Source organism: Neolamprologus multifasciatus, chromosome 23 (assembly GCF_963576455.1).
Source record: "Neolamprologus multifasciatus chromosome 23, fNeoMul1.2, whole genome shotgun sequence".
Classification (NCBI taxonomy): Eukaryota; Metazoa; Chordata; class Actinopteri; order Cichliformes; family Cichlidae; genus Neolamprologus; species Neolamprologus multifasciatus.
In genome coordinates, this window is record NC_140460.1 from 33,816,653 (window position 1) to 33,840,931 (window position 24,279).

General features: G+C 41.0%; 1 long non-coding RNA gene and 1 pseudogene across 1 annotated transcript in view; one reads left to right on the forward strand and one right to left on the reverse strand.

The window, feature by feature from the left end:
- Positions 1-24,279, forward strand: part of LOC146492049 (uncharacterized) — a 505,246-nt gene that overhangs the window by 317,563 nt on the left and 163,404 nt on the right. The gene's annotated exons all lie outside the window — the stretch shown is intronic.
- Positions 5,491-6,429, reverse strand: LOC146492055 (uncharacterized; annotated as a pseudogene).

The following is a 24,279-nucleotide window of genomic DNA, read 5'->3' on the forward strand; positions in this document are numbered from 1 at the left end:
TGAAAGGTTGGATCAGGAGGTGGATGAAGAGGTGTAGTAGTAGGTGAACCGGTTAGCTCTTCCAAGCCTCCAGGGAGGTCAGGCTGGGTTGAGGCTGCCCTCAGCCTGGGCGCTGGGACAGGCACGGGAGGTGGCTGGACACCGGTCACCCCCACCCGGGAAACAAGAGCGGATGTGGAGGTAGACTGCGTCGCAGCTGCCTTCCTCCTGGGAGCTGGCACCGGTGTGGGTGTAGGCCGGGCCCTAGACATCTGAGGAGGTGAAATGGCTGAAGAGGAAGGCCAGATCTGGGCTGCCGTGCTGGTGGGGAATGGCTGAGTGACGGGTGTGGAAATGGTGACCGGGTGTGTGCTACTGGCAGGTTTATCAGGGTTTAGTCTGTTTCTTCTGCCACCACGATTTACAGTCTTTGTGGGAGCAGCGCAGAAAAAATCTTCCCAGTCTACATCCTCCAGGAGGGAAACTCCCCATGGATCGGTGGTGGATCTGTTATGTGTTTTATGTGAATAATCAGATGACGGATGCGGAAAACAGTTAGTGGAACTCCCCACCGGGAGTTGTTGAAAATGGTCCATATTATGGCGGCGTGTGCGCCGCTTTCTCCGGGAAGAGGAAGCGGCCGGGGTAAACAGCTGAGCCTCTGGCGCGGTAGCCTCCATTGAGCCGAGGTGGGAGGCGTAGCCGCGGTGCCGTGGCGAAGGTGGAGGTCCGGCGAATGAGGCGGCGGGTGTCCGAACGAGGAGCGGAGCGGCGAGAGAGGGAGCGGCCGAAACGCGGCATGAAACGTCCGCTCTCCGCGGCAAATGCTCTGGGGCAGGTGTGGCAGCAGGTGGGGGAACGCGGCGTCTCTGAGGCCCGCCCAGAGCCAGGCGAGTCCCCTCGAAGACGTGCTCTCTCTCCGCGAAGAGCCGCTGTTTTCCCCTGACCAACTCTGCCCAACGGTAAAGCGCTGCGACCTGCCGCTCGTTGAGGTCCGAGTCCGCTGGGTCCCAATCGTGTCTTCGTGGCACGGGTCGTGTCATTCTGTCAGGCGTTGTGGAGTGGAGGCGAGGAAGAAGGAACCCAAACGCAGGACTCGCAGGTAGGTGAAGCTGGGTGATTTATTGATGACGGAATGAACACACAGAACAGAGGAAGGACATGGCTGGCTGGACGACTGACTGAATGAATGAAGGACGGACTGACTGACTGACTGACTGACTGACTGGCTGGCTGGCTGGCTGACCGAACACTGGCGGAAACAACAACATAACCTAAACATCATCAATGACACGACAAAGAACGAATAGAAACAGAAGACTTAAATACACAGACTGATGAGGATGATAATGAGAGACCGGTGAGTACACAGCTGAACATAATCTGGCTAACGGCACGAGACGAGCTAACACAGGAACAAACAGGAAGTGACGAAATAAACTGAACGTGAACAAAACGGAAGGCACTGGGTCACCGACCCAGGAACCCTGACAGTTTGTTTGTTTGTTTGTTTTGTTTTTGCTTTGTTTGCCTTCTCTCACCCCAACCGGTCGCAGCAGATGGCCGCCCCTCCCTGAGCCTGGTTCTGCCGGAGGTTTCTTCCTGTTAAAAGGGAGTTTTTCCTTCCCACTGTCGCCAAAGTGCTTGCTCATAGGGGGTCATATGATTGTTGGGCTTTTCTCTGTATCTATGAAGCGCCTTGAGGCGACATTTGTTGTGATTTGGCGCTATATAAATGAAATTGAATTGAATTGAATTTTATTATTTGCTTCGAGCCCTGTGTACAGGAGCTGCATGCTAAAAGATCTTTTGTTAAAAGGGTTGGCGTAATAAGCAAATGCTTCAGCCAATACCTTTTGATTAGCCTTGTCTCATGCTTTCTTGCTTTGTGGTAAATCTTTGTTCTGTCTTCACTGAGATATTTGAATGCTAATCAATAAAAACATATCACTTCACTTCATAAAAGCTGCGAGAGAATTCAGCATTAATGAATTAATGGTATGGAAGTGGAGGAAGCAAGAAGAATGAGTTGAGTAAAGTTTGACTTATTTGACTGTTTTGTTTCGCTTAATGCGCCTTATAATCCGTTGCACCTTATGTATGAAAACAGACCCGTTCATTGACAGCGCGCCTTATAATTCGGTGCGCTTTATGGTCTGAAAAATACGGTAATCTTCTGTTCTGAAAAAAGAATTGTCAAAATTTACAAAACAGATTTAATGTTTTATTCAATACGAGTGATTGAGACCATAAACTTGAGACTCAGTTCATACAGGGGTGCCTCGAGACTTTTTCCACAGAGGGGCATATGGGAGCCACTAAAAATATTAGGGTGGCAAACGAAAAACAGAATTCCCAGTTTTATTATGTTGTTGCCAAATATAGGTTACTTAAAAAATATGGCAAAAAAGACAGGATTGCATTATATGCCTAGTTAATTTCCTGAGATTAAAGCTGATATGACTAAAAAGAGGTACAGCAAATTTTGGGGGTTGGCCAGTGCCAGAGGTGGAAGAGCAGGATGTTTGTCAATTGGAAGTTCGGTGAGTTACCCCTAGCGTTTGTGTGTGTGACTGTTAGAAAATACAAAATGAACGTGTGTAATTGGATTAATGTTACTTGTAGTATAAAGTAAAGAAATCTTGCTCAAACTCAGTAGAAAGGTGATACACCAGCCAGGCATAATATGACTACACATATTATGTTCTATCCCCTTTTGCTACGAAAACAGTAATAAACCATCAAGGCTTGGACTTCCAGTAGACTAGGTGTACTGTTGTATCTGGCACCAAGATGTTTGCAACACATCCTTTAAGTCCTGTAAATTGCAAATGAGGCCTCCATGGGTAACAGTCATTTGTCCAGTGCACCCCACAGATTTTTGACAGGATGGAGGTCTGGAGAATTTGGATGTCAAATCAAGACACCTTGAACTCATTGTGGTGCTCCTCAAACCATCCTGACCCATCTTTGCTTTGTGGCAGGGCACATTATTCTGCTGACAGAGGCCATGGCCATCAAGGAATACTGTTTCCACAAAAGGGTGTACATAGTCTGCAGCAATGTTTGGATAGTGGGACACATTTTTTACAATATGAACTAAATCACTAGTTTCAAGTCACAAGTCAAATCTTGGGCCCTGTAGTGTTTTCAACAAGGATGTTGGTGACACCGAGTTAAAACACACTGTTAGACTTTTCATCGCCACCTTACGGTAACATACTGGCGTCACTGTTGCCAGCGTCATACCGTGACGCCGTGTTACGGTAGCTTACTGTTCTGCAGGATGATACCGTTTTTTGCTGGTGTGGTATAATACTCTTGGACAAATTATGGTAACGCACCGTAGTCTTTTTTACGGTATCTCACTGGCGACAGTGACGCCAGTGAGATACCGTTATGTCATTATGTTGTAAATTACATCAACAAAGTAACATCATACTGTGATTAAGAAACTGGTATACTACCGTTTATTCACGGTATGTCACTGTAAGCCCCCTGCAAGGTAATAAACTGCAATATATTAACCAGTAACTTACCGTTATCACGCATCATCAGTACCAAAAATATTCATCTCTGCTAGAGGATACCGTATCCCAACAGGCGGTCATTTACTGTTTAACAGGTCGTAATTTACCGTAATTTCAGTTAACAGTAACATACTGTAAGAGACTGGAGGGTTCCAAAAAAATTGGATGGATGGATGGATGGATGGATAGATAGATAGATACACACACACAAAATATAATTCATGTGCTTTACACCACTTTATTTATTATCACTGATTTTTCCCTGCTGAAATACACATTTCCAAAATCAAAAACTGAAAAGAACTGAAAACATTTTCATTGAGGAAGCACTTGTTTTTACTAAACCATGTAATACATTATTTTCTCAGATGGTTGTACAAACAATAACGATATTATGTCATATCCATATCATGGCAGACAACATATGCTCAAATGTTGGGTTTTGTTAGTTATATTTTGTAGGGTCTTAAACCTACAGTGTGAAGTGCCTTGGCATTCATTTTGTTGGCACCATACAAATAAACTGAATTGTAATGAATATAATATCAAGCCCCACACTTCTGCCTTTATATACACTTTGTCCAAAATACTAGCTCACACCACCAAATCAATGCACAAAGCAGGGTCCACAAGGACATGGATGAGCGTGTGTGGTGTGAAGGAACTTGACTGATCTGCACTGAACCCTGATCTTGCTTTGTGGACTGAGTTCGTTGATTTGTAGGGTGAGCCAATACATGTGACAATTAAAGTGTAAGTAGCTGAAATAATTTTTAACAAATGGGTAAAAGAAGGGAAAAAAATCAAAACTGTTGCACTCAAAAAAACCTATTGGACAGAGACAGCGTCTTGCAAGATGGCAAGAGAGCTTGTCTTCATTGTTGTTCGTCTTGTCTAAATGTCCAGAAAGCATGGGCCATGGATAATCTGTGGAGACACAGGTAACAACACATTGGTCACTTAAATTATACAAGAAATTCACTAAAAATGGCAAAAACAGTTACCTAATTTGAAGTTCTCCACTCAAATTCAGTAAGCCGCTGGAGGAAAGTTGTGACATGAGGGTTAATGTGAACAACCTTTCGCTTCACAGTGGTCCCAGTCTTTCTGCTTGTCCCAACCTTGGAGGTACATTTTGTTCCCTCTTCAGGGTTTATCCTTACAAAAAACCTTGCACACGCTGACTCCTGGTATTCCAGGTTCAATACATAGAATGAACCAAAGAAGACTGACATTGCATCAGCAAAGGTGTTCTCTTTGTCCTGGTCAACAATTACACGCCCCTCTGCATTCACCATCCAGCAGGTGGCGGTCATTGAACTTTGTCCTTAAACGTATAGGGGCAACATGTTGTCATTATGCAACATAAAATAATTTCAATACTTCACTTCTTCACACTGTCTAGATAGTCATAAAGCAAATAGCTACGTACAGTTAATTATTAATGGCCTTATGTACGTAAGTCAGTTTTAACATATTATAATTGTACATAATTGGGAATTATTCTGCACATTAAACACACCTGACAAACAGTCAGCCCAGTTAAATTACCGGAGATTTTGGAGTTTATAGTTTGTGCTGCTGTTAAACTTTACAGTATTGACTTCAGTATTTCTGCTGTTGGTGTAGCTAGACTATTATGTTGATCAGTAATATGTAATGTGAAATTTGATATTGTTACTTTGCTGGATTCACTGAGACACTTGTCCAACAACCTTGGTTTATAAAGGAAATTACAGAAATTTGAGCTAACAAAACAGAGACTGGATACCTGTGTCCACGACAGGTCCTGTCCTGTGCCAAACAGAAATTTTAATATGGTCTAATTAGCTCTATTTCATAAATGACTTCATTCCAAGCATAATCAGCCTTGGGGTGATGGGCAGGTTGCTCTATGCTTCAAGGGACATCCTTGTAGATGTTTCCTGCCAGATAAAGGACCAAGACATTTTATGTAACAAATAAAAAAATATAACAGGACAGCAAGCAACAGCATTAAACATAGAGCTGTATGAAAAAAGCTTACATCTGCTAAGACAAAGAGGGAGACTTCATCTTCCTTGTAATACTTCATCATGAGAAGTATGGCTGCTGTGCCAACCTTGTTCTTGGTCAAAAACTCCCTCACTTTCTATCTGCTGAAGAAGTGTCCTTATACCAAAGTTCCATTTGAGCTTCTGGGTGGAGAAATAGTTAATAATCCTTCTGCCTTTGGTTATGAGGGCTTGACCTAAGCGCTCACTGATATCGATGGCTGTGAGTTTGTAAAAGTGGTTCGAAAGACCTTTCCGAGTAAACAAGAATGGCCACTGCTCCTGAATTTCAGCTACTGAAAGTGAGGGACAACTGTTGATAAGCTGCCGCTGAGAAATATATGTGAGGCACATGAAGTCATCCACATCAGGTCTCTCCACAGCTCCAGGTCCTTCTGAATCAAAAATTGTTAATAAGTTGTGTTTCTTTTCCTCTAAAGAAGCTGGCGTTTCCCCCTCAGGAAGTTCAACTGGCTGCCAATTTATACAACCATAGCTATCAACAAGGCATCTAACTTTTTTATGTGAGGTTGCATTACTGTTGGGACTGCAGTCTTCCTCATTCCTGGTTCTCTTTGTTTGACGAAGTCTATGTGTGTATTATCTCGATTAACATGTTCAACTCTAGATTTGATGCTTCTTAGTAGTGAATAATGTCCACAACCCAGTCTTTCTCCCTTTTCAGTAAAATCTGCAAATGTTTGAGGGTATCTGTTTACAATGATCTTAGCAACCTCTTCACAAGATGCACGTTTAGGGTTTCTGCTAACTTGCATGGCCTCCACAACAATTCTAACCATACTTCTGTCCTCTGGATGACCTCTGTCTCCTCTTGTGATTGCATGTGACAGTTGGAGTGGAAATCATTCCCAAGCTCCAGAGTAATGGTGTCATTCGATCGTGGCTCAAGAGTTGGGAGTTCGCCTTGTAATTGGAAGGTTGCCGGTTCGAGCCCCGGCTTGGACAGTCTCGGTCGTTGTGTCCTTGGGCAAGACACTTCACCTGTTGCCTACTGGTGGTGGTCAGAGGGCCCGGTGGCGCCAGTGTCCGGCAGCCTCGCCTCTGTCAGTGCGCCCCAGGGTGGCTGTGGTTACATTGTAGCTTACCATCACCAGTGTGTGAATGTGTGTGTGAATGGGTGGATGACTGGATATGTAAAGCGCTTTGGGGTCCTTAGGGACTAGTAAAGCGCTATATAAATACAGGCCATTTACCATTCAAATTCTTTGGTCTGCCATCTAAAAAAAAGAGAGATGGTGTTAGATTCAGTGTCTACTTTTGTTTTGTGCATTGCACAGCTGCAAAGATCCTAAAATTCCTCTATGATGCTCTGTATAGTGCTGGTTGGCAAGAGCATTTTAGCCTGCATTTTTAAATGACACAAAGTCAACTGTCTTCTAATAGATTAACTGTGTCGTGTCCTTGTATTATGGCAAATCCCCCAATTTCTTGTTGCCTTGACTGCTGAACTGTCTACTTATGTTTTCGAGAAATATGGCTGGAACATGATGTTCGGACACTGAAGTATTTAGAGCAACCTTCAAATGGACATAATACTCGCTTTCCCCCCCATCTTTGATATGAAATCTGAGAGGGGCACAAAGACCTGTGAAGTTTTGTGCAGCATACCCACATCCAGGAACTTGACAGCCGAGGTCACCAGTGAACTTAGTGGTCTCCCTTCTTGTTCTGAGATTCCTAGGCATATGTGAATGAAGGCAGAAAATGTTCTGAAAGTGGCAGGACAGTTCTCAGTTCCACAAGAAAGCCTATAGTTAGCTACATGTTTGTGGCTTTTAACATGCAAACTGAACAATATATATTTGCGTGCACTGAAGCCACAAAATTTAGAAATACACATAGTTGCAAAAATTTCAGTTACCAATTACCTTTCCTAAATGACATATGCAATACAAAAAGTAAGAGTATTGTCAATAGGGACCAATTCCCAGTTTTTACATGATCAAAATTATTCACAAAGGGCTTCAATAAACAGAAAATGTGTGCCGACAAGAGAGCAGTACACAAAAATGAAAAGATATTTGAGCTCGACACTTTAATGGGTTTAACATGACTTAGTCAGCACCCTGCACTGTACAGGTAGTACAAGCACGCCTGAAAACACTGACCAGCTAACAGCTTTAAGCCTTTGGGGGCAACCTCGGTAGTTCACCGATTCACCTGTCGCAAACGTCCAAGTTTCTATCAAGTCTCATAAATCCATTGGCAACTATTACCTAACTAGTCTTTTGAGTCTCCACATTCATAGATATTGACATTTTGTCTTAGCATTTGAATGAAAATATCCTGGTAGGGTAGCTTGAAAGTCAAAACAAACAGTAATAAGAACGCATTTCGGACATCTCTCGAATAAGTGAAAAAAACACTTACCTTCAGACTGATTAGCTGGTGTCAATCCAACTTTAATGTGTTCCATGTCAGTCCGTTTTAGGGAAAAAGTGTTAAGTTTTTCATTTAATTTTGAGATACTCCCGCATGGACGAGCAATTTGGAGTCTAGCAGAGTTATCACGAATAGCATACGATCTTCAGATATAATCCAATCAACTTTGCATTTAACCCGATTGAACATCCAGTTACCTCTGACTACTTCTAAGTTGCACATGTTAACAGTCTAATCATCAATAGTTGATGGTCATGTTGTTCTCCTGCTTTGCAGCTTTGTTTGAGTCTGAATTGCGGCTTAAACGTGCAAAACTAAGAGAAGCAGATCAATAGTTTCTTCTTGTTGTTATTTAATGGTGGTTGGCAACCAGCGAAAGGATCATTAACCACCTCGAGCAATATTTTCTATCCCCATTGTTGTTTTGAAAGTGAATACCCGACGTGTGCGTCATACGTCACGTTGTACGTCAGGTGAAGGTGTGGTGTCGGCTATTGCACCTGTCGCATTACAAAGCTTTAAAAACGTAACAATCGCTTTAAAAACACAACCCAACGCGCTAAACATGAACAAACATAAACACCCGTGTTACATTATCACGTATATCCAGGACATCTCTTCTGAACCAAGACGAAGTGGTGCTACAAAGGAATTATTTGTTTAGGAGAGTGCATTTAATAGCAGTCTGGCCTGCCACAAAATGCACCGCTAAAAATACAGTTTCTGCTTGTCCCAGAATTTATTAATTTTGAGAGTGAAGTTGTAGGACTGATGCTGGTTAGTGGTGTAGGTTTCATGGATGTGACACCTTAACTTGTGTAAAATGACGACCAGAGCATATTATTAGGTTAGTTCACTGTAGTTAGGCAGAGGTGTCTTAAAAAGTACCACCTTATACAAACCAAATGAAGGTCCAGTATAAGAAAGAATAAGAAGAGAAAAAAGGAACACCCTGCTAAATGAAGTCATTTTTAAATATTACTCTAAATGTAGCCATTAGTTTTTGTTGCTGGCCATACAAAAAATAAGTATACTTCAATTATATTTCCCAAGTATACCTTACCTAGTACGTATACTAATAATGCTTCTTGGGACAATATTGGCCCCCGTTTTAGTACATAACAGTATTCTTGAAATTAACTTTTAGATGTACTTTTTGTTCACCATAATTGTACTAGCATAATGTCATAATGTCTACAAGAGTATAATTAAAATATACTCGACTCTATCACAATACTAACCTTACAAGTATACTATTAATTAATAGTATTAATAATGTTTCACATTGTTTGAATAACCAAATACATTTATTAATATATGAGGTTCCATTCAGTTCAAGGAATTAAATTTTAGTGTGGCTGCAACTTACTCCTTAAGTTAAAAATTATGCTGTATATTGTAGTTTATATGTTATACTACTTTCACAGTGAATCGCATTTTATAGTAATACACTTTGAATGAGGATTTAAGTAATTCCTCTTAGATCTACAGTAGAAAACAACAGAAATCCGGATGGTGTAATTAGGGATGGGTACCGGTGTCCGGTGCCATGATGGCACCGGTTCTGACATAAACGGTAGTAACCAGACCGAAAAGCAGCGCACATTTCGGTGCTTTATTTCGGTGCTTTTTTTTCCTGAGCTGTGATACACTTTAGATTCTAGCCAATCATTTTACGTTTCCGAGGATAGTAGGCGGGGCCAGGTACGTAAATTCTTTTAGAGCAGAGCTACAGATTAAAAATGCCCAAGGCGAAGCAGTCAAAAGTCTGGCTGTACTTCACAGCAAAATATGCAAACTCAGCAGCCTGCAACAAGTGCTTTAAGCTGATACTGTGACACTGTCAAAGGAGGTAACACCTCGAATCCGATGAAACACCTGGCGACGCATAGCGCTTTTTTTTTAAAGCCGAGAAATGCGCCGTATTTGATAGCTTGCTGCTAGACCTCACACCGTGCACATCTACTGCGGGTGTGGTGCCTGTTATCGGACCCGGAGCCCTGCTAGTGTAGCAGAAATGATGATGGCAGCAGCAGCCGTTCTTCTCTGCGTGAGTAGCTTCATGTTGTTCATGTGTAATTTACGTTGAGTAGGCTAACCACGTTATTACATTAATGCATGTAAGGTGAACTAGCAAACACTGTCATAGTTACATGCGGCTGTCTTCTTGTTTGATGGCAGATACTCCCTTCACCCTGGCCAAAAAGGCTAAAATGACCAAAGAAAAAGTGGAAAACAGCTAAACATGAGAGGTTTTTGGACAAAGTTTATGTTTTTTCCATTGTTTAAGCACTGCTTCCAGCCAAGAGTGATACCATATATGCCCCATAGCTGCTGAAAAGTTTTTGGACCAATTTTGTGTTCGCCATTCTTTAAGCACCGGTTTGAGCACCGTTTAAGCACCGGCACCGTTTCAAAAGTACCGGTTTGGCACCGGTATCGGATAAAACCTAAACGATACCCATCCCTAGGTGTAATAGTATAATCTCAGTAACATCACCAATTGTTACTTTTGCTGTATTTTACAGCTGTTTCCATGAGTACGGTGAGTTACCGTAAAAATAATGTAATCTCATGAAATTTTCCCACAATTACATGCAAATTACAGTACTAAACTGCTAACATCCTTTAGAGTTTTTTACTGTTGATTTTGCAGTACTAAGCTATGGAAATTACTGCAAAGGCTAACAGTGCACAAATGAAGATCCTGGAGTTTAGTTGCAGCTTGTTTAATTGTCTCCATAAACATGTGGTGAAAACTGAAATGACAAAATACACATTAATATCCAAAGCTAGCTGTATAAACTGTCATAAAGAAACTTACGGCATTCCAGCCTGATAATTCAGAGTAGATGGCATCTGATTCCATTTCCATACTGCCTTTAGCATGTGGAGCTTGTTTCTCAGCAAAAACCGAGCCGCCGGAAGTGCGCCGCCAGAACAGGAAATAGTTTTTAGGGATATTTTCCTTTTAGCTAAAACGTATGTAAAGCATGAATTATTCATTTTAACAACATGTATTTATAATTTTTTAATGACAAATATTTTTAGAATTATTTATTTTAAACCTATGAAGTTATTTATTCAGAGAAATGCCTTAAGGGCAACACAGGCCCATTTGCCACATATAAACAAATATCTTTCTAAAAAGGCAACTCATTCTTCTCGATTCCTTGTCTGTCATTTTTTATTTTATCTTTTAATCTGAAGCACAAGTTTATTTTGACTCCTCCTTAAATCCAGTGATGGCAATTTAGAACAAAAAAAAAAAAAAAAAAAAAGGTTTATTGCCAGTGACAGTTTGCATGTTTGTTTTTTTCTTCAGCCTATAAAAGATTGTTTGTCCTTGTTAAACATGTTTTGTGCAGAATTGAATAAATCTGGAACTTAGCACCCATTTGCCTTGACATTTTGCCGTCTCGTTCCAAAGAGCCCGACAGATAAAAGCTAGACCAGTCCAACATTTATTTATTTGCCTGTGTTTGCTTGAACCAAAACCATGTTTTATTTGTGGATGCTTGATCTAATTTTGAGTCTGCTGGGTAATTTCAGGCCAGTCGAAATGTTGCATGCAGGCAACACAATCAAACATCTTCTCTGACGTGACACATGCTTTTCCCAGTGCAAACCTGTTTTCCCCCCTGCAATAAAAACACCCGAGGCCCCACATCACTGCGTATTGATGCATACTAGCACATTTTTAATTCTTCTTTTCCAGTTTCTCTTTTCTTGTGCCCTGCAGAGTAAAACTCCTCAGCTGTGCCTAAACATTGCTAACCTATTCATCAAACATACATGTGTTCAATACATATTTATGGTTCATACATCACTGATCAAAGCATTTCATTCAATAAAACAATTGGACAATCATTAAGGCAGTCTACAAAGAGCCAATTTATCTCCTAAGCTACTTGCACTTCTTGTGCACAGCACTTGGAGCCACATTATTCAGAGCATCCACAATATTCATCTGTTATTAGACAAGCCAGTATTAGCAGAAGGCACAGCGGGTCACTCACCATGATGAGAAATGGAGCTGCATTCATAACGGGGAATTTCTTTACTGCCAAAGAGAAAAGAACAACGGCTGTGCAAACAGAGGAACGATACTTTGAAGAATTACAAATATTTCATGAAAGCAGAGAAATTAACTGTAGAGTTTTGTTGACATTTGGAGAATTGATGTTTTGAATCACCGGCCATTTATCATGTCCAAGAAATGCAGCAATTATCATTGAGATTTTGAACCAATTACTTTACTCTTACTTAGAGACGCGGTGCGTTATCCTGCTGGAAGCAGAAATCAAAAGATGGGTACACCGTGGTCATAAAGGGATGAACAATTAAATTCAGTTCTTGTTAATTCAATTCAATTCAATCCAGTTTTATTTATATAGCGCCAAATCAGAACAACATTCTAAAGGTTCTTTACTGTATGACCCTACAATAATACGGATAAGCCCCCCCACATTCAGATGATCCCTATGAGCAAGGACTGGGAAACAACAGTGTGAAGTAAAAACTTCCTTTTTAACAGGAAGAATCGTCTGACAGAAACAGGCTCAGAGAGGGGCAGCCATCTGTCACCAGTGTTGTCAGTGATAAGGCTCAGTTGGTATTAAGGAGGCCAAAGTGCACCAAAAGAGCTATTATACTACCACCAATAGCTTGAGTTGTTGATACAAGACAGGGTGGATCCATGGTTTCATATTTTTGATTCCAAATGATGAATCTACCATCTGACGTCAACAGAAGTTGACAGTAATCAGACTGGGCAATGTCTCCTACTTTTAGCTGATGGGAGTGGCCTTCTGCTACTGCGGTCCATCTGCTTCTTCCATCTGCTGGTCAGAAACGCTCTTCTGTATTCATCAGATATAATGAGTGGTTATTTGAGTTACTGTTACCTTCCTATCAGTTAGAAGAAGAAGGGCTATTCTCCTCTGACCTCCCACATCAACACAGCACTTTCATCCAGAGAGCTGGCGCTCAATGGATATTTTCTCTTTTTCTGACCATTCTCTGTAGACCTCTAGTGTTGGAACATTTCAGTAGATCAGCAGTTTTGTAAGTACTCAGACCAATTTGTCTGGCACCAACAACCATGCCAAGTTCAAAGTCATTTAAATTACCTTTCCTCCCCATTTTTATGTTCAGTTTAAACTTCAGCATGTGATCTTGGCTATGTCGACAGGGTCAAAATCACATGCTGTTATGTAATTTGCTGATTAGATATTTACATTAACAAGCAGTTGAAAAACTGAGCTGTCCATATCGAAGTAGCAGATGAGTGGAGATAATGTCTGCATAAATCTTTTCTGGATCAGAGTTTTGTCAGTTTGAATAATTGATAATTGAATATAATTTGAATATCAATAATTGATAGACTGATGGCAAATTTCAATAGCAGGGTTGTACATGTGCCACTTTATAATGTTTAGTTTGCACAGTCTAAATTATACGGCAGCTAAATATGTCAAATATGTCTCTAAAATTTACTTGCTCTGTGGTGGCTAAAAAGGCCCCACTCAAGGTTAGCTGCAAGGTGACCCTCACTTTTTTTTTTTATTATCATACTGATGAGGCATGTGGCACGTTGGCAGTAAGCATTCACTCTCATGTTTTTTTCCCCCATGTAAATCCTATGAACGCAGTCTTTGGTACAAAAACATCCTCAGGGCTCAGCAGTTGGAGTGGATGTGGAAAGTATAACTTTGGGAACACAGCAACAGTTACTTCCCTCTCATCAATCAAACAAAATCAATATGTGGCAGGACTTAATGACATTAACAAATATGTTTTGTAGCCTAGCAACAGCTCTTGCAAGAATTGCTCTTAAAATCGAGTCCTCGATGGTTCCACAACAAAAACAACTGTATATAGACACAGAGTCTAACAGTTCTATAGCCAGGGGCTTCAAGTATCTAGTAATTCATCTTCAGTATTCAAGAAAAAGAATGAAGCAAAAATGTAAGAATAAATAACTGAAAACTCTAATGGTACTAAACTCCATTGTAAATTGAATTGCTTGTTTTTCCCTAACAAGCCGTGGAGGTAAGGTGACTGATGCCTAGCTCCTTCAGTGCACAGGTAACTTTGGGCAAGACATCAAACCTGAAAAGCACCTCCCCACGTATAAGTGGTGAGTGTACAATAGAGAAAGCTGTATGTATGACATAAGAAATGCTCTTTAAATGTCTGTGAGTATGGTTGAAAGTGGCTTGTAGTGTGAAGTGCCTTGAGTGGTCAATAAGAGCAGAAAAGTGCTATAGAAAAGGAGCCAATTTACCAAACCAAATTATTCACATAAGAACAAGAAAGAAATCAATGTTTTACAGTTTCGACGCTGAGAGAATGTTTGACGTCTTTGTTATCAAAAATGGCTTTGAATTATTTTTCATTTTCAATAACCGATGAGCTCTAGGGTAACTAATTGCTTTGCGTCATTCAGCTCCTACTCAGTACGTCTTCTGAATGAGCTTTCAGGGTCGCATAAGGCAACTCACGAAATGTTTTTGTCAGTAATTCCATTTCTTCATAACTTCTGCAATGATTTATGGTTTGTCAGCATGCCAGTAAACTAGCAATGAGGTGTGAACTTTACCCAGTGAATAGGCCGAGCTTCCGAGGAAGCTTAGCAAAGCATGTGTGCAACAGTTTTGATGTTCAGAGCAGAGTTTTATCTGGAGCAAAAATATAATTCCTGCCCTCCCCCCCGAGCAACTTTGCAGCAAAAGAATATCTCTCCAACAAAAACTGATATGCCAAGATTTTGCATTAACAAGCGATCTCTCTTCAAATTTTGTGCAGACCACAGTCCTTTTAGACATCCCTCTATCATGACACACTGAGGCCTAGAACTAGTAATTAGTGCCTCTCTTCTATGCAGCAGATTGTTAGTGATATTTTGCTCCGATAAAACCCTCTCAGAACTCTGCATGAGTCCAAAAGCTGTCATCACCTAACATTAGCTGCCCCAAAGACAGCACAGCTCCCTGTAAGCCATCTCTTGACAAATCAGCATGTGCGCTTAGAGCACTACAACCTCTCTTCCCTTTAGCACAACATTGTAAGATCATCTCCCAGGTTACATTTTTATTTTGTACTCAAAATCCCTTCCCCCCGCCAGGGAAATTATTTTGGATAAATCAGCAGACTCCACATATAAGAATTCCAAATGAATATTGGATGTTAATGAGAGTGTCTTCACAGCTCGATATAGGGCAAATATGAAAAGTCACTCGTTCATTGCCAGTTTTTAAAACATATCTCACCAACCCGAAGCTTTTGAAAGCTTTTCCACATCATCGACTGCTTTGACAGTGACAGATTAACCATCTCAGTCCAACAGCTTCCCTGAGATATGTTGTTATGCTGTCATAAATTGCCATAACAAGCTCTAATTACACCACCATTCTAAACCATCCATCTATGCTTACGCTAATCTTTTGAACTGATGTGATGTCTTTAGCACAGCACTCTCAGTTGCTCAGAAGTCCTCCAGTGACCTCAATTGTTATTAAATGGCACCATTATACTTGCTCATACTGTACAGCCACACGCACACACACATACACACATACACAGACACACATGCACTTATTGTCTTTGACCCCCTGAAAATTAATAGTGTCTTTACTTGAAATCTGTCTTTTGTGGAGCTCACCATTAGCTGCTAATAGTGGTGTTATTTCATAGATGGTGACAACTTGGCAGCATCAGACATAATAAGGATGGTTATCACAGGCTATTTACCATAGAGATAGCCCTTGGAGCAAGCTACAGCCATGAACCCGATGATATCATAAAAGACTTCAAACACATTACCGGACAAAGGAAATCTAAGAGTGGGAGTTTTATACAGGGATGAACTCTTTTTTTAAACTTAATTAAAGGGTTGTACAGTACACTGTGTCTAGCACTGAAAAACTTCAATCTATGTAGATATTATATATATTCTGATTAATCAATAGATTATCTAGTTATGTGGTCTTGGTTACATTAAAGGTACATTGCACAAGAAAACAAAATCCAGGAAAACTGAATGAAACTAAAGCTTCCATTATTGCTAGAGTGTTTCATGCGCTTCGTGTCAGTATTTGAGGCAAGTGTGTTATATCAAAAAAGTTGTTTGCAGTGCAACAATACCATAAGTGTGTGTGTGTGTGTGTGTGTGTGTGTGTGGGGGAGGGGGGGGGGGGTAGTCATTATATTTGAATTAAAAAAAACAATCCCTCACATTGAAGTACTTCATGACGGAAAGAAAATTTGGCATGATGGTTTCAGGTTGGGGTGACTGTATAGAGTAGGGATGCCAAACTCCAGGCATTGAGGGCCGATGTCCTGCAGGTTTTAGATTTCACCCTGGGTGAACACACCTGAATTAAATGAATAGTTTATTACCAGGCCTCTGGAGAACTTCAAGAAATGTTGAGGAGGTAATTTAGCCATTTAAATCAGCTGTGTTGGATCAAAGATACATCTAAAACCTGCAGGACACCAGTCCCCGAGGCCTGGAGTTCAACACCTGTGGTCTACAGGCTAAACAGCACTTTGCACTACTCTACTGAAGATCCTTAAAAACACTATCAAACACCCTATTGTACAAACATTTTTAGCAGAAAGTCGATTATCTCTGGGTGATTACCTCTGACAAGACAAACAGGAAAAAAGGGAACACAATAAAGCAGTTAAAGTGTTTGGTGTAACATGTTACTGTACCAAGTAATGCATTATACTTTTCAGTAACCAATCGTATTATTATACTAAATTAAGTAATCACATAACAGTTGCAATCATGTCAATACTTGTATTACAAAGTTTCTTAACAAGCACTTCTGCTACTATCAGCTGATTTAGCAGATTTCCGTTTGTGTGCAGGGTGGAGGGAAAGGTTGGAGGGTTCTACAACTTCTGAGGAGGGGAGACCCAAAAGGGTGAAAGCATTGTGCCAAAGTGCAAACTGCATTCAGGACAGAAAATAGCATAACGCCACATTACACAATAGCATGCTAACACAGAGGTAACAAAAAACCCAGATTGATATTAAAGCTCAGAATCTGCCACCTCCAGCCAGCAGCAAGAGCCTGATCTTCCATCTTTCATCTGATTTAGTAATGTCAATTATATAGCTCAAAGCGTGCTAATGTCAGCTAGCAGTTGCTACCATACCCTACAGCCCATCAAATCAGGCTGTAGTTGCACAATCACTTTATCAAGTGCCACCAACATAAAGATTCCTGAAGAAACCTCCTATCTCCCAGACTTCTATCTGAACCCAAACAGTTATCTGACATTAAACATATGTGGAAAACATGGCAAACATCGAGACTCCCTGGATCAGTGAAACTAGCATTGATAAACTGGTTCATCTATCAGAGGTCTGCAAATATTAACCTCTTAAGCCCCAACGCCCCCTGATACGGGGGCAAAAAGCAGGAGATCAGGTAGGCTTGGGGCTTAAGAGGTTAAGTCACATCTGCATCCACCGGTTTGACCATCCAAAGTAAGGATGAAGGTCAAAATCATGTTTTTTCTTTCAAATGTTAAATAGGATGAGACTTTTTTTCATTAGAGAATTAAAGACAGTGACCTCTGAAGCTGAAGGGGCTGAATAAAACACATCCCCCACATCATGCCGGAATTGATTTTAGTAGACAGTGATATATTCACAAGGCCTGGTCACGGAAGAACCTTCATAATACTAGTGACAAAGGACATTGACCAGCCCGTATCGGATTTTTAATAAAACCCACAAATTAGCTTGATGTATTAGCAGACAAAATGATACATACAGTATGTCTAATCCACTACAGTATGCCTCTGTGAATGTGTGTCAGAGAGGATAAAGAAGAAAAAAAGTATGTGCAGATGATATCCCCTGTGCAGTTGTTCTAATTTCAAGGTTCTGGAGGTGCTGGGGATGCTTGGCTGGTGGACGGTTATATTACTCCTGTGTTGGCAGGGATGTAAACCCCCTTCCCCTTCCCTCACCACCCCGATGAGATGTCATCGAATTTATGGTTATGGATTACTTGCAGATTGTGTCACAGTGGCTACAGATGTTGAGTGTCACTGTGGGAGAAGGAAAAAGGAAGAGACCAGAAAAGGAGAGGGAACTGTTACCAGGGGTATAGTTGAAAGGATTCACTCCATTTGCACATACTTGTCAGGCTGAATTCCACAGAGTAGTGTACTCATTTTCACTTCATAGCTAACTAACAGGGCATGCAATACAGCTAGATATGTCTGCACTTAGAATAGTCATCCTGCTTTTTGCAGGAGGAATGAGGAATCAAAGGGAGGGGCATTTTACTCAATAGTGAAATGCCCCTCCCTTAGATTCCTCATTTTCTGTCTTCATTGTCACCGTGCCCCATTTACTGTTGCAAGCCTATCAAGCCTAATTATTCTGTATGTTGATCCAGAACATTTTCAGTCTAGTAAGAGGGATCCTAAAGGAAATGTCTGGTACTAGAATTATGAAATGTAATAGAAGAGTAGGGCAAAAACAAGCTTTTTGAGAGCTACAATTAAAAAAATTAATGTCATAAAAGGGGTGGTGGTTAACTTAACCCAGGGGTGTTGAACTCCAGGCCTCAAGGGCCAATGTCCTGCAGGTTTTAGATTTTACCTTGGTCCAACACAGCCGATTTAAATGGCTAAATTACCTCCTCAACATTTCTTGAAGTTCTCCAGAGGTCTGGTAATGAGCTAATCATTTGATTCAGGTGTGTAGACTCAGGGTGAGATCTAAAACCTGCAGGACACTGGGCCTCAAGACCTGGAGTTGGACACACCTGACTCAACCCAAACCCCTAACTTCAGTCCCTAGATTTGTTAGGGGTTTGAGTCTTGTTTTAATTACGTGCTAAACATATAAAATTGTATAATGCATTGCAATAATATGACTGATTCTCATATAGGGTTTTTTGGCTTTACTGGAGCACTTAAAACACCCACTAATTCAGACCTAGTTTTTATACACCTAAGTGCTTTTTATCTAACATTGACCCACAGTCGTACTCTGATGTGAGCAACAGGGTTTAGTTCATTGCTCAAGGATACTTAGACATGCTGACTGGAGACCAGAGCAGCAAGGGCTTGAACCATCAATCTACGGATAAGGTGATGACCTGCTCTGCCCCCTAAGCTACAGGTACCCAAGGATGTGATGGTCAGCACTGTTGCTCCAAGCAAGAGTTCTTGAAATCCATCAGTTTTAATTAAGTTTTCATGTTTAGCATTTCACACTTGTAAATTGGTTTTAGGCATGAATGTGAGCGTAAATCGTTGTCTTTAAGTGTTAGCCCTGTGGTACACTAGTGACCTGTCAAAGGTATAGCCCACCTTTTGCACTTAATAGCTGGAATATGCTTCAGCGCCCCCATAACCCTGAATAAGCAAAAAAACCCAAAACAAAACAAATAGATGACTTTATAATGTTGAGATGGTGAATGTTGAGATGTTTACAGCTAAAATTTACACTAATAGGCCACCACACTGAAACCACCGATAGGCCAAGTGAATAATACCAATAATCTTAAAACAAACTAATGTTTGGGTTCTAGATTCCACTGGTCGTGGTCGTGGGCTTAAGCTGGTAAATCATTCCCCAATGGCAAAGGCCACGCCCATGTCCAGCAAGACATGGACATTGATACAGAAAATTGCAGACATCTTGTGTTGCTGACGTAAGATTAAGCTGCGGTTGATCTTTTCTACACTGTTTAATTCATGAATGTCACTCCTGTTGCATATTTGGTGTTCAGAAACGTGTATCTTACCTTTGAGCATATCTGTCGAACTTGCAGGTCTACATCCACACCTTTTGAATTGGTTTCTTTATTTTGACTACTTAAAAATGTCTAATGTCTACATTTGCTGACACAATTGGAAAAGATGGCTCAACATCAGAACGTGACACTGTATTTGGATTTGAATTCTCATAGTGGCAGACTCCCTCCTTGTCAGGGACCAAGCAGTAAAGCATAAAGGACACAGGTGGTTTTAATTCAAAAAAGGGGTTTTATTGACCCAAAAATATGAAAATATATTTAACAAAGCCAAAACTTAAGCAGGCAGACCAATAAAAGAGGTCAACTCAATAGACTAAACTCAAGATAATAATAAACAAAATCTCAAACAAATATAAGATAAACTGACCTGCTGAAATGACACATGGGGGAACTTAAATACTGGTTTAGCTAAACCAAATGACACACGGGGGAAAACAAAATGGCTGCCATATAACCAACTAATACAAAACAATTAAACAAACATGAAACACCCCCCAGACCAGGGGTCTGCAGCGTTTAACACCCAAAGAGCCACTTGGACCCGGTTTCCACGCAAAAGAAAACACTGGGAGCCGCAAATACTTTTTGAAATCTAAAATGAAGATAACACTGCATATATTGTTTTTTTTTTTCCTTTATGCTTTGTGTGAACAACTAAAGCATTTACTTATTAATAAATAAGTAAAGTTTATTTATTAAGCGCTTTTCACAGACAGGCAGTCACAAAGCGCTGTACACAAATATTAAAATAAACAATACAATCAATAGACATTATTCACAATGTATAAGATCAAATGTAAATAATGTAAAGAATATAAAATACGTAGATCAACAAAAGGCTTGTTTGAACAGAAAAGTTTTTAACTGCTTTTTAAAAGAATCCACAGAGCAACTAAGGTGTGTTGCTTATGAAATCCATGAAGTGCTACAGAGAAAATTACATTTTATTTATGTAATTAACACATTTTGAACTCTTAAAAAAATATAACAAAAGGAAAGACACCCAGCTGAACTAAAATGATCCAGCAAACAAAAACTGCTGTGAGCCGACACCCTTATATCGCCTTGATCTGACTTTTAGAAAATAACTGGAAAAAAAGCACTATGCTGCTAAAAAAGGAAAAATAGATATTTGCACAATTCTGCCTAAATATGTATTTTACCTGGTTAATGTGTGTGGCGGGTCGTGGTCTGCAGCGCTGCTGCAGGGGAGGCGGACGCACCTGAGCGGCACCCGCAATCACGCCTCGCCACCTTAAAGTCTGTGCTCTCTCTGCTGTTGTGTTGTCGGGCTGTGAGCTGAAAAGCTACAGCCGGCTGTGTGTGTACAGCAACCGTGTGTGAAAAGTGGTCAGTAAAGAGAGGCTGAAAAGCATGTTCATGCAAACATCGTCGGGTCTGCTGTGATATGTTTACAATGGGACTTATGGTCCCGAACCTCTGCGCACAGCGTCTGCAAAACGGGGCTTTCATCTTTACGCAGGACTGTAAGCTATCATCTGTGAGGCGTGAGCGGTGTTTGTTTTAACATAGTTCATGGTGGAGCTGCTGACATAATGTGGATCCGAAGATCCATAATTGGCCTACCTGGGGTCGAAAGTCTCGATAAATGCATGGCCTTTCGGCGGATATACCGGCTTCCGCGAGTGTAACGCTTATTTTGAGCGGTGAAAAAATAAGATAATATAATTTTATTTTTATATTTCAAAATCACAATAATCTTCCAATTTAGAACTACAAGTTTAAAAAAAGAACTAAACACAAATAAAATACACTTCAGCTAAATACTTCTAATTTATTTTCCCAAACCACCCGGAGCCGCAGTATAAGGACAAAAGAGCCGCATGCAGCTCCAGAGCCGCAGGTTGCCGACCCCTGCCCCAGACAATGAAGTATGTGGTGCAATCCAATTAGGCTGTCAGTGGTACTTCAGGTCTCCCAGCCCTATGCCACACCTTTTGCCAGACAGGAGGAGACGCCAACCCCCAGGTAACTCAAAAGAAAGATGTATTAATATAACATAAAACAGAACTTTGACCTTGCAAGGTTAATATGTGTGCATGCCATATAAACATTGGAAGGTGTGATGGAAATATAAATGCATTTAACCCTTTAAGACCTACCATAGAACCAAGTCCGCCAGAGCTTATATTATATTTTTACATGCTGTAGTGCCATTTTTGGGAGCATTTCAAGTTGCTATACATCAATACAACCATTACAGCCTAGATTTTAATAATATGTATGAATTAAGTGCATAGTGATTACATAAATTGCAAAAAAAGTGCAATAAACTACAAAAAAATTTAAAATCGTCTTTGTTTTTTTAACATATATTTCTAGTTAGAGAAATTTAAGAGGCTTATCCCTCAAAACTGTAAATACAAAAAAGTTGCACAAAATAGTTTACAACAACAAGAAATTTATTTTGAGTGCCTTCATAGTTTTATTTTTGAAATACACCAATTTTTATACACTGCAGGAAAAACTAAAATAAATATTATAGGGCAAATTTGCAAAAAAGCAGCATGTGCATCAAAATAAACTATTTCCAGCAGTGCAATATGAGTCCTAAGCATCCCAGAAATGATACAGAAAGTCATAAAGTCAAACATAACTTTTAAAAACACCAGTATAGGCTCATTGAGGCCCGGACGGTAAAAAACTACATTTCCGCGAAAATGACGTCATTTCCGGTTTCGGGCAGGTCATGGCGGACATGCGATAGTTCGCGCTGACGTCTAATCCAATGTAGGAAGTGTTATGAACAGCTGATCGGATCGGCAAAGCGTGTTTCTGGAATATTATGTTTTTGTTGCTGCAAGCGCTTTTTATGCAGTTTTTGCAAAGCTATATGTGGAAGGAAACTGTGACCTAGCACAAGCTGATGGCATAAGATGTAAGTACAACTCCTCAGGTTTCATATGCAAAAAAAAATATTGCGCTAGCTCACGTGGTTGCAGAGCTACCGGGATTTAAAAATAGTCACGCAAAACAGAGCGTGCCCGCTCCGACCGGTTTTAAAGGGTTAATAAAGAAACAATATTGAACAATAAGTAGAATATTTTAAAGTAGTGACTGTAAATTAAACTAAAGTGAATCAACGGGTGGTGAGGTGTGGAGCTTACCATGTGTGGCATGCCATCACACACCTCCCCTCTTCAGAGCTCTCGCTGGAACAGCGAGAGAGATAGTCAGCAGTAAGGTTCTCCTTGCCTGGTACATGGTGGACAGTGAATCGGAATGGCTGTAAGGCCAGGTACCAGCGGGTAATTCACCCATTTGTGTCCTTCATCTGCTCAAGCCACTGGAGTGCTTTGTGATCAGTTTCCAAGGTGAAGTCTCTTCCCAGTAGATAGTAGCGGAAGGAGTCCAGGGCCCACTTGATCGCTAAGGTCTCCTTCTCTACTGTGGAATACCGAACTTCCCGTGGAAAAAGTTTCCGGCTGATGTAAGCCACTGGATGGCGGCCTTCCATGGTTTCCTGAAGGAGGACAGCTCCCAGTCCCCGATCTGAAGGATCAGTCTGTAATATGAATGATTCATCTAAGTTGGGACTGTACAAAACCGGTTGCTTACTTAGTGACTGTTGGATGTCATGAAATGCTGCCACTGCCTCCTCTGTCCACTGGATGTGATAGGGGGAACGTGATCCCGTCAGGTCTGTGAGCAGAGCTGCCCTGTTGGAGAACTGAGGGATGAAACGACGGTAGAAACCTGCCATGCCCAAAAAGGATCTCAGCTGCTTCCTTGTTTGGGGCAGGGGGGATGATTCCATGGCCTCGATTTTGCTGACCTGTGGCCTGATAACCCCCTTGCCGATAACATGGCCCAGGTATTCTGTCTCAGCAGCGGCGAAAACACACTTTGATGTATTCACCGTCAACCCAGCTGAGTGCAGGTGGTCCAGAACAGTTCGCAGGTGTTCCACATGCTCCTCCCAGGTGTTGCTGTGGATAACAATATCATCCAAGTAAGCAGCAGCAAAGTCAGAGCAGTCATGTAATACCTGATCCATTAGCCGTTGGAAAGTTGCTGGAGCTCCATGTAATCCAAATGGGAAGACTGTAAATTGGAAAAGCCCCCATGGTGTTCTGAATGCTGTGAACTCTCTGGACCGTTGAGTGAGTGGGACCTGCCAGTAACCCTTACACAGATCTATTGTGGTCAGGTACCTTGCTTTTCCCAGACGTTCAAGTAGATCATCAATTCTTGGTGTTGGGTAGGAGTCAAACATCGATATGGAGTTCAGGTACCTGAAATCAATGCAGAACCTCATACTCTCATTCTTTTTGGGTACCAAGACCACAGGGTTGCACCATTCGCTCTTAGATCTTTCAATGAACCCTAGGGATAGCATCAAATCGATTTCCTTCTTCAATGAAGGCAGAAGACGTTCTGGGATCCTGTAACTTAATCGTCTCACAGAGGCACCTTCTTGTACCACAATATCATGTTCGACAATGTCAGTTCTCCCTGGATTCTCTTGAAAGACTGCTGATTTACACATTTCTCTCACCTGCTGCTGCTTGTCCT